The sequence below is a fragment of the Elgaria multicarinata genome, chromosome 5 (assembly GCF_023053635.1).
Source record: "Elgaria multicarinata webbii isolate HBS135686 ecotype San Diego chromosome 5, rElgMul1.1.pri, whole genome shotgun sequence".
NCBI lineage: Eukaryota > Metazoa > Chordata > Lepidosauria > Squamata > Anguidae > Elgaria > Elgaria multicarinata.
In genome coordinates, this window is record NC_086175.1 from 116,214,865 (window position 1) to 116,227,291 (window position 12,427).

Here is a 12,427-nt window from a genome sequence, read left to right on the forward strand (position 1 = left end):
CTAGAAGGAAAATGAAAGTAATAACAGAAAGTGGTGATACACTAAATCTGTTCAGAGCCGTCCAAAGTCACTCTCTCTGACCTTTTCAGTGAGTTTTTGATTTCCTGCTCCAAATTGAATTTAGCTGTGGATTTGCAAGTGCAACTAAGGGCCTTGCTAGACCCTGCTGGATAAGCCGGCAGGGAGGCGGGGCGACGGCGCGTTAACTTTAGCGCGCGCCACCCCGCCTCCTAGACGGCCGACGCGCAGGGACGATGGAAGCCCTGCAGCGTTGGCCATTTTTTTTGTTTTGTTAAAGGGGCCACGTGCGCCCCAAAGACTGCGGACAAAGTAAGGTTTTTTTAAAAAAATTAAGCCCCCCGCCCCCTCTTTCCCCGCCCTCCCTCCCCCTCTCCCGTGTTGCCCTGTGCCAGCCCTCCCTCCCCTCTCCCGTGTCGCCTTGTGCCAGCCCTCCCTCCCCCTCATCGCCCTGTGCCAGCCCTCCCTCCCCTCTCCCGTGTCGCCTTGTGCCAGCCCTCCCTCCCCCTCGTCGCCCTGTGCCAGCCCTCCCTCCCCCTCGTCGCCTTGTGCCAGCCCTCCCTCCCCCTCATCGCCTTGTGCCAGCCCTCCCTCCCCCTCATCGCCCTGTGCCAGCCCTCCCTCCCACTCTCCCGTGTCGCCCCCCAGGATCCCCCCCCACGGAAGCCACGGAAGTTGCTAGACGTTCTGCAGCCCCGGCCTCAGGCCGGAGCTGCGGAAAAGGCGCGCCATAAGCGACCGCTTATGGCGCGTTAAGGGAGGCTTTAGTGCGGCCTGAGGCCGGATTCCCTTGTGCGTCATGTGGACGCACAGCAGGGAAACCGGCCCTCAAAGCGCGCTAAGGCCTCGTCTAGCAAGGCCCAGAGTAGAAGCTGCTAAGCTAAGTAGAATGCTGACTTTGATATTATTGGTGTAATATCATAGCAGGTGTGCAGAAATGACAGCTTGCATAGTGGGGGGGTCGGGCCCTCCCCTTCACTCCTGAAGAGTCGTCTAGGAGAGGAGGGGTAGTGAGGAGGCCCTGATCCATGCCATGCAGACTGTCAACTTGGATGATCATCTCATACATTATTGGGTCATAACAGCTCCCAGAGGGACAAAACAGTCAGTACGTTAACTTAAATTTGAGTCTAGCATCTATGTGTTTTCTTCATATTGATTCTAGAGGAGGTGCAGCGCGCCCAGGCTAGATCTTAAGAGCCCCAACCCCCCATGCATAAACCCAGTTTGAATTAGGCCTCCTGAAGCTACTCTAGAGTAAAAATGGGGGGAAAGATGTAGCTGCTAGACATATTTAAAACGTTGGGCCAGTTTGCATGATGCAACATCTCTTCAAGGGTTAAGTTACCCATAAGGAGCTGGGGTGGATTCCTGGCATCATTATGAATATGCAAACCGCAGACGGAGCTTGTCAGGGCTTGTCATGTCATCTGAACCCAGTTAGCAGGGGTTACTAGAGGGTTAAACAACCCTTGAATAACCCTAAAACAGACCATGGATTATGCAAGGGTTGTTTAACTGTCACATAACTCCCAACATCCCGGTTCACATGACACGCCCAGCCCTAGCAACCCCTGACCTGGGCTTGCAGATTGCTAATAATGGACAGCATGTAGCACAGGGCCCGAAAGGTTAATTAAGCTAGGGTGACCATATGGAAAGGAGGACAGGGCTCCTGTATCTTTCACAGTTGTATTGAAAAAGGAATTTCAGCAGGTGTCATTTGTATAGATGGAGGACCTGGTGAAATTCCCTCTTCATCACAACAGTTAAAGCTGCAGGTGCCCTGCCCTCTTTTAAATCTGGTCACTCTAGTATAGCTCCTACACCTTTAACTGTTGTGATGAAGAGGGAATTGCACCAGGTTCTCCATATATACAAATGACACCTGCTGAAATTCCCTTTTCTATGCAACTGTTAAAGATACAGGAGCCCTGTCCTCCTTTTTATATGGTCACCCTAATTAAGCTGTGGTGGGTTGTCGTTTCATCCGTACTGGTTCAATACCTGTTTGGGCCTGAAACTAAACTAAATATGAATAAATTGTTTGTGAACTGGATGGCATTTGTGGTTTTAAATTCCAGAGGGAGAACCCTGGATGATTCTTTGCAATTTCTTCATTTTTTCCATAGATGTGGCATGGTGTTTTTAAAGTGTTCTGTCCCTCGGTCTACTTTACCATGAATCCAGTGTAAAACTATATTCCAGTTGTGTCTCTTCCAATTCACCTGCCAATTGTTGAAGGAGCGTATGCAATAGAGTTATTCACACAAGAAGAGCCTAAATGCTGCAAGTCCCTTCAGCTTCCAAAACTCTTGTAAACTTGAGATTTACAATGCTCCACTTTTAAGGAGCAGATCCAGCCAAAGTTAAGGGTCAAATTACATGTTGACCCTGTTCACATGACACACTAAGCCATGGAGGTTAAATATTTTGAACTAAACATTATAGCATGACATGTGAACCTTTCCTAACCATGGCAGCTACATACCCATGGTTTAAACATGCTCTCTAACCATTTGCTGCAAAAGTGTTAGCAGCCTAACCATGGCTTAGCATGTTGTCTGAACATTCCCATTATGTTAATTGCATAGGATGTGGCTGCGGCATCTCATTTTACGCTCTAGAGTAAATGCATGCAAACCTGATTTGGATCACTACCATCACACATTTGGAGGGGTGACCTCTAGGGTGACCATATGACTGGATTTGACCAGATTTGTCTGGGTTTGGGGTGACAAATCTGGGAGGGGGAGGGGAAATCTGGATTTTTCCAATCTTCCCCAGCCAAAGAGCAGCTTTAATGGGAATTAACAAAAATGCTTATAACTCCGTCATTTTTAAAGATAAAGACATGAAAATTGGTACAATGGTAGCTCTTAGGTAGGGCTTTAGTCATACCAAATTTGAAACAGATCCATTCATCCATTAAATTTTTAGGAATTTTTTTAAAATTGAGGTTTTAAAATTATTATTTTTAAAATTGTCATTTTTAAAGATAAAGAGATGAAACTGCACCATGATAGCTTTTAGGTAGAGCTTTAGCCACACCAAATTTGAAACAGATACGTTCATCCATTGAATTTTTAGGAATTTTTTTAAAATTGAGTTTTTAAAATTATTATTTTTAAAACCGTCATTTTTAAAGATAAAGAGCTGAAAGTTGGCACCATGATAGCTTTTAGGTAGAGCTTTAGCCATACCAAATTCGAAACAGATCTGTTCATCCATTGATTTTTAGATTTTTTTAAAAAAATTGAGGATTTAAAATTATTATTGTTAAAAAATGTTACTTTAAAGATAAAGAGATGAAACTTGGCACCATGATTGCTCTTAACAAGGACTTTAGCTATGCCAAGTTCGAAACAGATCTGTTCATCCATTTTTAGGTTTTTTTAAAAAGTTTGAGGTTTTAAAATTATTATTTTTTAAAAATGACATTTTTAAAGATAAAGAGCTGAAAGTTGGCATCATAATAGCTCTTAAGGAGAGATTTAGCCATGCCAAGTTTGAATCAGATCTGTTAATCTATTTTTTTAAGGATTTTTTTAAAAGTTCAAAGTTTTAAAATTATTGTTTTTTAAAAACTTCTGGAGCCATATCCTTCAAACTCAGGTTGTCAAACCTCCTCTTTGGAGTGTTGTACACTGAGCAGTTTCAGCCCTTGGCATTAACGGGATTTCCAGTCTTTAGGTAAGAAGTCCTGGGCAAGCAGGGCACCTTTCCTGTTGCAGATTTGGAGCTCAGCAGAGGCAAGGCTTCCACAAATCAAAATGTGGGAAAGGAGAGGTCAGTCAAAGCCGCCCACAGGGCAAAACAGAATGGGCCAGAGGCTTTTTTCTCAAATTTCCACATCATGGGTGATGAAGGGTTATCTTTAGATAAAAACTCTCATGACCAACAGTAAGGTGCCAGTCGAGAGAGAGGCTCTCTTTGTGAATGCCCTGTTGCTGCGAATGTTGGAAACTGGCATATCATTGCTTTGGTTCACGACCACTTCCCTTCTGCTTCACTTTGTACACTTGTGAGCGAGGCTCTGACTGCACTGCTGGGATGCAATGCAGAACATTTGAAGTGCAAACCAGAGAAATTTGTGATTTGTGGCTTTGGCTGGCTGGCATACCTCTTAGAGACAGAGTTAGACTGAAGACACAACTCAGAGATGGCTATAGCTGAGCCCTGAGAGGCTGCTGTACCACACAGAGCCTTTTAAGAGTGTCTCAGAGTCCAGTTTTGGTGCAGGCAGAGGTGGCTGGCAGTGGAGGTTTTTTAAAAAACAAGAGTCACCGGATGCAACCAAGCTATAAGCTGTTGCCCTATCCCCAGCCACAGGGTAGAAGTGCACAGCCTGGCTGGACCGTTGGGAGACTCTGGCAGAGAGAGAGGGGGGTGGGGGATTATTTGAGGCTGGAAATGTTAGCATGCTGGCATAAGGCAGAGGGAGGCTGAAGGCAACTCAGATGCACCTGTAGCTTGGCCCTGAGGCTGGCTTGCCACGCAGAGTGTTTTAAGAGTGCATCAAAGTTGTGCAGGAGGAGAGGAGGTGGAGGCAGCTGGTGGCAGAGGTTTTTAAAGTATTGGGAAAAAGGCGGGATATAATGATGATGATGTAAGAGTCACCAGACATGACCAATCAATAACCTGCAATAAGCAATATCCCAAGCCACAAGTGTGCAGCCTAGCTGGACCATTGGGAGACTTTGGGAGAGAGAGAGAGAGAGAGAGAGAGAGAGATTGTTTGAGGCTGGAGGCTTTGGTTTGTCTGCAATGACTTAGAGTGAGAGACAACAGAGGCTGCACAGACAACCCAGAGACATCTATTGTAACTTAGCCCCACGGCGCTGGCATGAAACGCAGGTCATTAGGAAGAGGGTCTCAGAGTCGCATGTTTGTGCAGGAAGTAGACAGGAGTTCAAAATCTGGATGTGCGAAGTGGTGCCAACACACAACCCTTGAGAAGCTAATGTATAGAAGTGAGAAGTGTGAATGGGCAAAGTAGTGTTCGCTGCCACAACGCCCACCCTAATGTTAGAGTAGAGAAACTTGTGACAATTATACACAAGCTTTTTTTAAAAAAATATAAATTTAAAAAAGCCAGCCATTTGGCCGCCAGTAGCAAACCCTGTTAACAACAACAGCAGCTTGCAATGAGTGACGATACAGTCAGAAAAGGTATTTGAGGGAAGGGGAGAATGTAACACATAGAGTATAGCAAAAGCTTCAAAGTACAGCAAAACCTACAAAAGTAGGAGTGAGTGAAGTTAATTTCAGATACATTGAATCTCTCACTTGTTCTTTATTTCAGTGATTTTAACATTAAGATGTTATGTAGAACAGATTTGTCTTAAATGTGTGCTGTAAAATCAGACATGTGACCAAGGCTATGTTCGGGTGGGCACGCCCCCTTGGTGCTGGACACGCCCCCTTGGGGGCCAACCATGTTGTCCTCCTTTTTGGTTTCCAAAATATGGTCACCCTAGTGACCTCACTCCACCATTTGCTTCCCAAATCCACCCCTTCCAGGAAGTTTAAAAAGACAAAAATATATGCCTCCATTAATCCCATTTGGCTTAATCCTCCTTGTCCGTTGTATGGGCGTTCCAGTCCAAATCAATGCTGCACACATTTACTTTAGTATTAAAAAGTTAAGCCTCAGCTACACAATGCATAATAAATATAGAGTCAAATATAGTTTGACCCCACATGTTTTGAGGACGAATGGATTCCAAATAGGGAGTTAAGCACGTGCTGAGCACTTTCTTAATTTTGGCTGAATCATATCCTGACTTTGCAGCTGCTCAGTACAATGATGAACGTGGCAAAAACAACAGCAAAAAGCTGGAAAAGGTGATAGAGAACTGGATTCCGTCTCAGCATACTCCAGGGCAGGATCTACACTACTGCTTTAAAATGGTTTATAACAGTAGTGACAACTGCTGGGGCCCAGGACACACTCCAGATACAGTTTACGACCCTATTTAAAATGTCATATCCTGCTTGGTGTAGATCTGGCCCTGCAGTCAGGATGTATATTCTGGGTCCTCATTACGTGTGTTATATATACATTTGTTGCCTGGCACTTGTTCCCAATGCATGTTCTCTTAGCAGGATTTATTGCATTCGTGTTTACTCCTGATGGGTTTTGTTGCTGCTGCTGTTTAGAGAGGATATTTTGATGTTGGGGACAGCGCAATCTCCCCATTTGGATCCCTCCTACTTCTCCCCTCATAAGCATACAAGAAGAGCCATGCTGGATCAGACCCAAGACTTATCTAGTCCAGCGTTTGATTCCCTCAGTGGCCAACCAGACGCATATGAGTGTAATGGCCCCGAGACAGGGTTAAGAACAGAAGAAAAGCTCTGCTGGATCAGAGAAAGGGTCCATCTAATCTGGCATTCTGTTCACGCAGTGGCCAACAAGCTGCCCGTGGGAAACCCACAAGTAGAACATGAACTATAATAGCGCCCTTCTGCCCATGTTCCCCAGCAACTGGTGTGCATAATGTCTCTGATACTGGAAGTAGCACATAGCCATCAGGACTAGAAGCCCTGGGCCTAATCTAAACCAAGCGGGCTATTTCACTATGAAAGCAGCATGAAAGCGGTATATAAAAGGCAGGAGCCACACTACTGGTTCATAGCGGTAGTGAAGTGCACTGACTACTGTTGGGGCCCATTGACACATACCGCATACTTCTTTCATAGTGCGATATCCTGCTTGGTATAGATTAGGCCATTGATAGCCTGCTCCTCCAGGAATTTGTCCAATCCTCTTTTAAAGCCATCCAAATTGGTGGCCATAACTACATCTTTTGTAAACCGCCCAGAGAGCTTCGCCTATGGGGCGGTATATAAAATAAATAAATAAATAAATAAATAAATAAATAAATAAATAAATCTTGTGGAAACAAATTCCATAGTTTGACTATGCGTTGTGTGAAGAAGTTTGTCCTTTTATCTGTCCTGATTCTCCCACCAATCACCTTCATGGGATGACCCCGGATTCTAATATTACGAGAGAAGGAGAAAAATGTCTCCCTATCTACTTTCTTCACACCATTGTGGTTGTTGTGGGGTGTGACGTTACCTGCTCAACCTATCTGCACTCTACCCACTAGGCTCTGTTCTCCAGGCAGCACACATTTCCAGAGCCAGGAAATCTCACAACAGAAATCTCCATTGTTATATACATGAGAGAAGTCTAACTCCTAAGGAGTTGCACACCAGACTGCCTTCTAAATCAGCTTTATTTATCTGATGATGTAGCTTTCTGCCTACATAAGCTCATGCCATAATAAATTAGCAAACTTCTAAGGAGCCACAACACACTTGTCTTTTCGCAGCTCCTGACGAACATGGTGACTATTCCGGAATGTATCGACCGGATTTATCATGGGGCCTTTGTTCGTTTTGATAAAATGTTCACGTGCCTCCCGAGTTTATACCAACTGTAGTTGCATTTATTTCCATCTGCAAACAAGCATTTAATGAAATTAATCCAGCTATGGGAGTTGTGCGATGACAAAAAAGCCATTTCCTGCTCGCCTTCCAATTGCTATTTAGTTTACACAATGAATTACATGTGCCCAGACTTTCCAGAATAATTCTCTAAGCCAACAAAAGGCACAGTAGGCTTTTGCCATGTGTATCCAACGTATTTGCAGAATGCAACCAGAGATAATGCAGAGACTCGGCAAAGAGAAATACCCCTTGATCTCCTGAATACAAAGGCTTTGAGGGTACATCTTCAAAGGAAGCAAAGAAGTATGAAAAGAGAGGTAGAAACTTCAGAGGAAAAGTTAGTTTGAAAATGAATTGGGGATAGATTAGGTATGGCAGCCAAATGGCCTTATATTTCAGTTTTAAAAACAGAATTTTAGAAGGAAATGAATATACAGGGTGGTCACGCATAATAGCCAAAATAGAAGATGTCTTTATTTAGTTATTACATTTCTATGGTGCCCAATAGACAAAGCTCTCTGGGCAGTTCACAACAGTTAAAACCATAAAATGCAACAACATGCTAAAAGATAATATAAAACTTCTAAACGTTTAACCCCAAAGTAAAAGCCGGCAGATCTAAAAACACAACACATTTAAAAACAACAAAAACCGAAAGGATAAAATGCCTGATGTTGAAAAGACCACGATATATGCACTAGGTGAACATCTCCAGAGAGCATTCCACAAGATTAAAAGGGACTATTTTTCACTCAAAAGAGGACACCGAACTGCACATTTATAAATAATTATTGTAATTTACATAGTAATACAGTACATCTCACTATAGTGCAGAAGACTGTGACCAGGAGCCCTGTGTGCTTCGCTCAGTCTGCTGTTCAGTTGTTAACTGTTGAAGAGCAACCATTCTTATGGTACTTCATCTTTCAACTGGGACTGGACAGCCCAGCCCTATAAACAGAGGACACTTTCCAATAGGAGACTATCTTCTTCTGGAAAAGTGGACACATAGACCTGGCTTGCACGATCACCACAGCCCACCACTGCTAATTTAAGCTATGATGAGCTGTGGTGCCTGCCTGGGCTCAGCTTGTTTAGGGTGACCATATGGAAACTCCTGTAACTTTAACAGTTGCATAGAAAAAGCAATTTCAGCAGGCGTCATATATGGAGAACCTGGTGAAATTCCCTCTTCATCACAGAAATTAAAGCTGCAGGAGCCCTGCCCTCTTTTGTATCTGGTCATTTTGTATCTGTATTTGGGATGTCCTGCATGTGCAACCGAAACTGCACTACAAAACACCCACTAGAGGGTGCTGTCCCATTCAAGTTTTCAAGGGGTAGTTTTCAATTACAGACTACATGGTTGCCCCTCTTCTCCCATGTAATTCAGCTCATTACAATTGTTCAAGAGAAGCAGGAAGCAAACTGCCGGTAAGCAAATGTGACTTCCTTTTAATCTAAAGAAGTCCCCAAATGTAGGGTGACCATATGAAAAGGAGGACAGGGCTCCTGTATCTTTAACTGTTGCATAAAAAAGGGGATTTCAGCAGGTGTCATTTGTTGTTTTATACTTTGAATGTTTTTAATTTTTGTGAACCGCCCAGAGAGCTCCGGCTATTGGGCGGTATAGAAATTTAATAAATAAATAAAAAATATATGGAGAACCTGGTGAAATTCCCTCTTCATCACAAAGTTGCAAGAGCTATACTAGAGTGACCAGATTTAAAAGAGGGCAGAGCACCTGCAGCTTTAACTGTTGTGATGAAGAGGGAATTTCACCAAGTTCTCCATATATACAAATGACACCTGCAGAAATTCCCTTTTCAATTCAACTGTTAAAGATACAGGAGCCCTGTCCTCCTTTTCATATGGTCACCCTACCCAAATGGGGTTCTTATACTCTAGTATGTTGCAGTTTTTGGCATGCCCAAACAGCAGGCAAACAAAATACCTCTGGGCTAAGGACTTTTACATTCCTGTTAGCTGTTCCCTTAAAAATAAATAAAAATGACCATACCTGTCCAGCAAAGGGCACAAGGAAAAGTTGTAAAAACTGTTTTATATTTACTTTTGGAGAGAAATCCTGGACTTCATGGTGCACGTTCTTTATCCAAGCCATATTTTCCCTTTTGCCTTTTTGCTACATAAATGGGTCTGTAAAAAGTGGAGCAAAAAGATCCTTGGATGGAAGTCAATGGAATTTTGCTATTAAGAAGAAATGTCACATCTTCATTTTCTCCCTAGCAACCTTTGTGCTTAGATGTTGTCTTCTTGCTCATGTTGCGGCTTGGCTCTGGTTTTGTTTTTCATGGCCATGTTGCCTTCTGCTTAGTAAAATGCTTGCAGCTTCCCATGAAATCGAAGCTATTTCCTTTTAAAATAGACACTGAAATATAAGATTGCTGCAGTGGAAGTGAATGAAAACTGACATGTCGATTAATTCCTTTTGAGGCAGCCAAGCATTTGCTCATTCCCTGGAAATGGCCACGGACAGACTGTTCATCAACTTGTAAGGAGGCAACAGTGTCTTACAGTGGAGTAACATATTACCTTTGATTTTGAGATGAGATGGTTGTGTGGATTAGGGTTTCATGAAGCTTTGGCTCGGTTCGGAGAAGCGATAACGGAGCGGCCTGATTTGCCCCCGACAAAGGCGGAGATGGATTGGGTCGGGGGGGGGCCTGCGGATCGAGGCGAAGCGGTTTGCTCGATCCGGAGCACCAGACGCAGGTAAGTGGGGGAGGGGGACTCACCTGGCACCGCCAGCACCACCGCAGGCCATGCGGCGATGGCAATGGAGCCAGGTAAGAGGGCAGGGAGGAGGGGGGCTTACCTGTGTCCATCATCAATTGAGGCCCTGGCTTCAAGCCAGAAGAGGCTCACTTCCCACTGAGTGTGTAGGATTTGGCCTTGAGGAAATAGACTCTGGAGAGGGCTGACTCCCAGCTGGGGAATTGCCCATGAGAGCTTCCTCCCCCACTGGTACAGGCTGGCTGGTGTCTGGCGCTGCATCTTCTAGTTCTGATTCTGATTGATTACCTGAAACATCTTCTCCCAAAACAGGGGCAGTAGGGTTAGACATGACAACTACGAGACATTTTTCTAAGGTTTTTTGTGCGTCTATGTGCAAGCTGTGGTGTAATGGCTCACCATATGCCCATGTTTGTGTATAATTGTCATGACGGCATAGGACAAATAGGACTATGTTAAATAACATATTGTTACACTCCTGCACTCCAGTCCTGAGAAGGGTGAACTTATAGGGACTTCAGTGCTTACACAGACTCCAGTATCCTAGAAAAGAGGGCACTAGGTACTTGTGGTGTTTCTTTAATGAAGGTTTATTTACTCTGGGTTTAAATTCAAGGCCTACAACAAGAACAACCCAACACAAAGTCAACCCTGCTTCCTCTCCGCTGCCCAGCACATCTTGCCCTATAAGACAAAACACACTCTCCTCTTGTTCCAGGTTCAGCCTTCGCTCATATTCATTTCCTCCTACCCTCTCAGGCTTTGTAGAACAAAAGGGTTACCCATTTAGAAATTAATTACAGTGTGTGTGTGTGTGTGTGTGCATGCGTGCGCGCACGCAGGGTGGTGTGTGAAGGAATCCTCAATCTCTTTTACTCAGACACACTGAGTTGTAAGGCGTCCCTGGAGGTCATATAGACTGTCCCCCCCAAAAAAACATAACAATATGAGTGTCTTCTCAGACCTCCTCACAGGATCCCCAGGAGTGGTAGCTCGAGGTCTGATGAGGAGGTCAGTGTGGTGGTAGGGAGCCTCTTTCAGCCAAAGGCCAAATTCCATTTTGTTAAACTCTTGGGGGGGAGGGGGGCGGTCAAAGCAAAAAGGCCAAGGCCAAAGGGGCAGGGACAAAAATACAAAAAGTACCAGCATGTTTTACTTTTACTGCCAGTAACTAACCCTTCACAGGGGCATTTCAACCTTTTCCAAAGGTGGGGAAATTGCACAAAAGTAGGGTGACCAACTGTCAGGATTTCCCCGGATTTGTCCTGGTTTTTGTTCTTTCCATGGTGTCAGGGGGGATTTTCTATAATTTTCAATAATGGCCTGGAATGACACACCTTCCCCTTTAAGGCTGCCATTAGCATGGCAGGAGGGAGTGACATGCTTTCTTGAGGCACATCATTCCCCCACCCCGAGCTCCAATTGAGGTCTTAAAGGGGAAAGTGGGTCATTCATGGACATTATAGAAAAGGCCCCAATTGGAGTGGATGGTGGTGGTGCAGAATGAAATCCTTTCCCCTCCTCCACTCCAATCGGGTTCTTTAAAGTGGCGGGGGAATAACGTACTTTCTGCAGGACTCAGAAAGCTGCTTCTCCACACACACACTAGGTGTCCTCTTTTTTGGTTTCCCAAATATGGTCACCCTACACAAAAGGCAGGAAACCACCCAAAAATTGGTGGGGGGGGGGGGGGCTAGGCGAAGGGAGCATGGCCATATGACGAGAGCCAGAGATTGGCACTCTTGAAAGGCCAGATTTAGCCCTAAGGTCCTGAAATTCCCCAGACCTAAGCAAATGGGCCCCTTCCTGTTTTGGTGCATTCTCCATGATGTACCTGTGATATAGTCTCACTCTGGGGCATTGTGGGTATTTTTAAATGGTGGTTCAATGCGACTTGATGTGTGTGTGTGTGTGTGTGTGTGTGTGGTGGGGGCAGATATCAGCATAGCAGTGGGCCCTGGCAACTGGCCAAGGATGCTGTAGGTTAACACCAGGCCTCCTTCCAGGTTTGGCTTCTGGCCTATTGTGACTTAAGTCCGTGATCTCCTTCCCCCGTCCGCGATCTCCTTCCCCCCATCCGCAATCTCCTTCCCCGATCTCCTTCCCGCCGTCCGCAATCTCCTTCCCCCGTCCGCGATCTCCTTCCCCCGTCCGCGATCTCCTTCCCCCCGTCCACGATCTCCTTCCTCCGTCC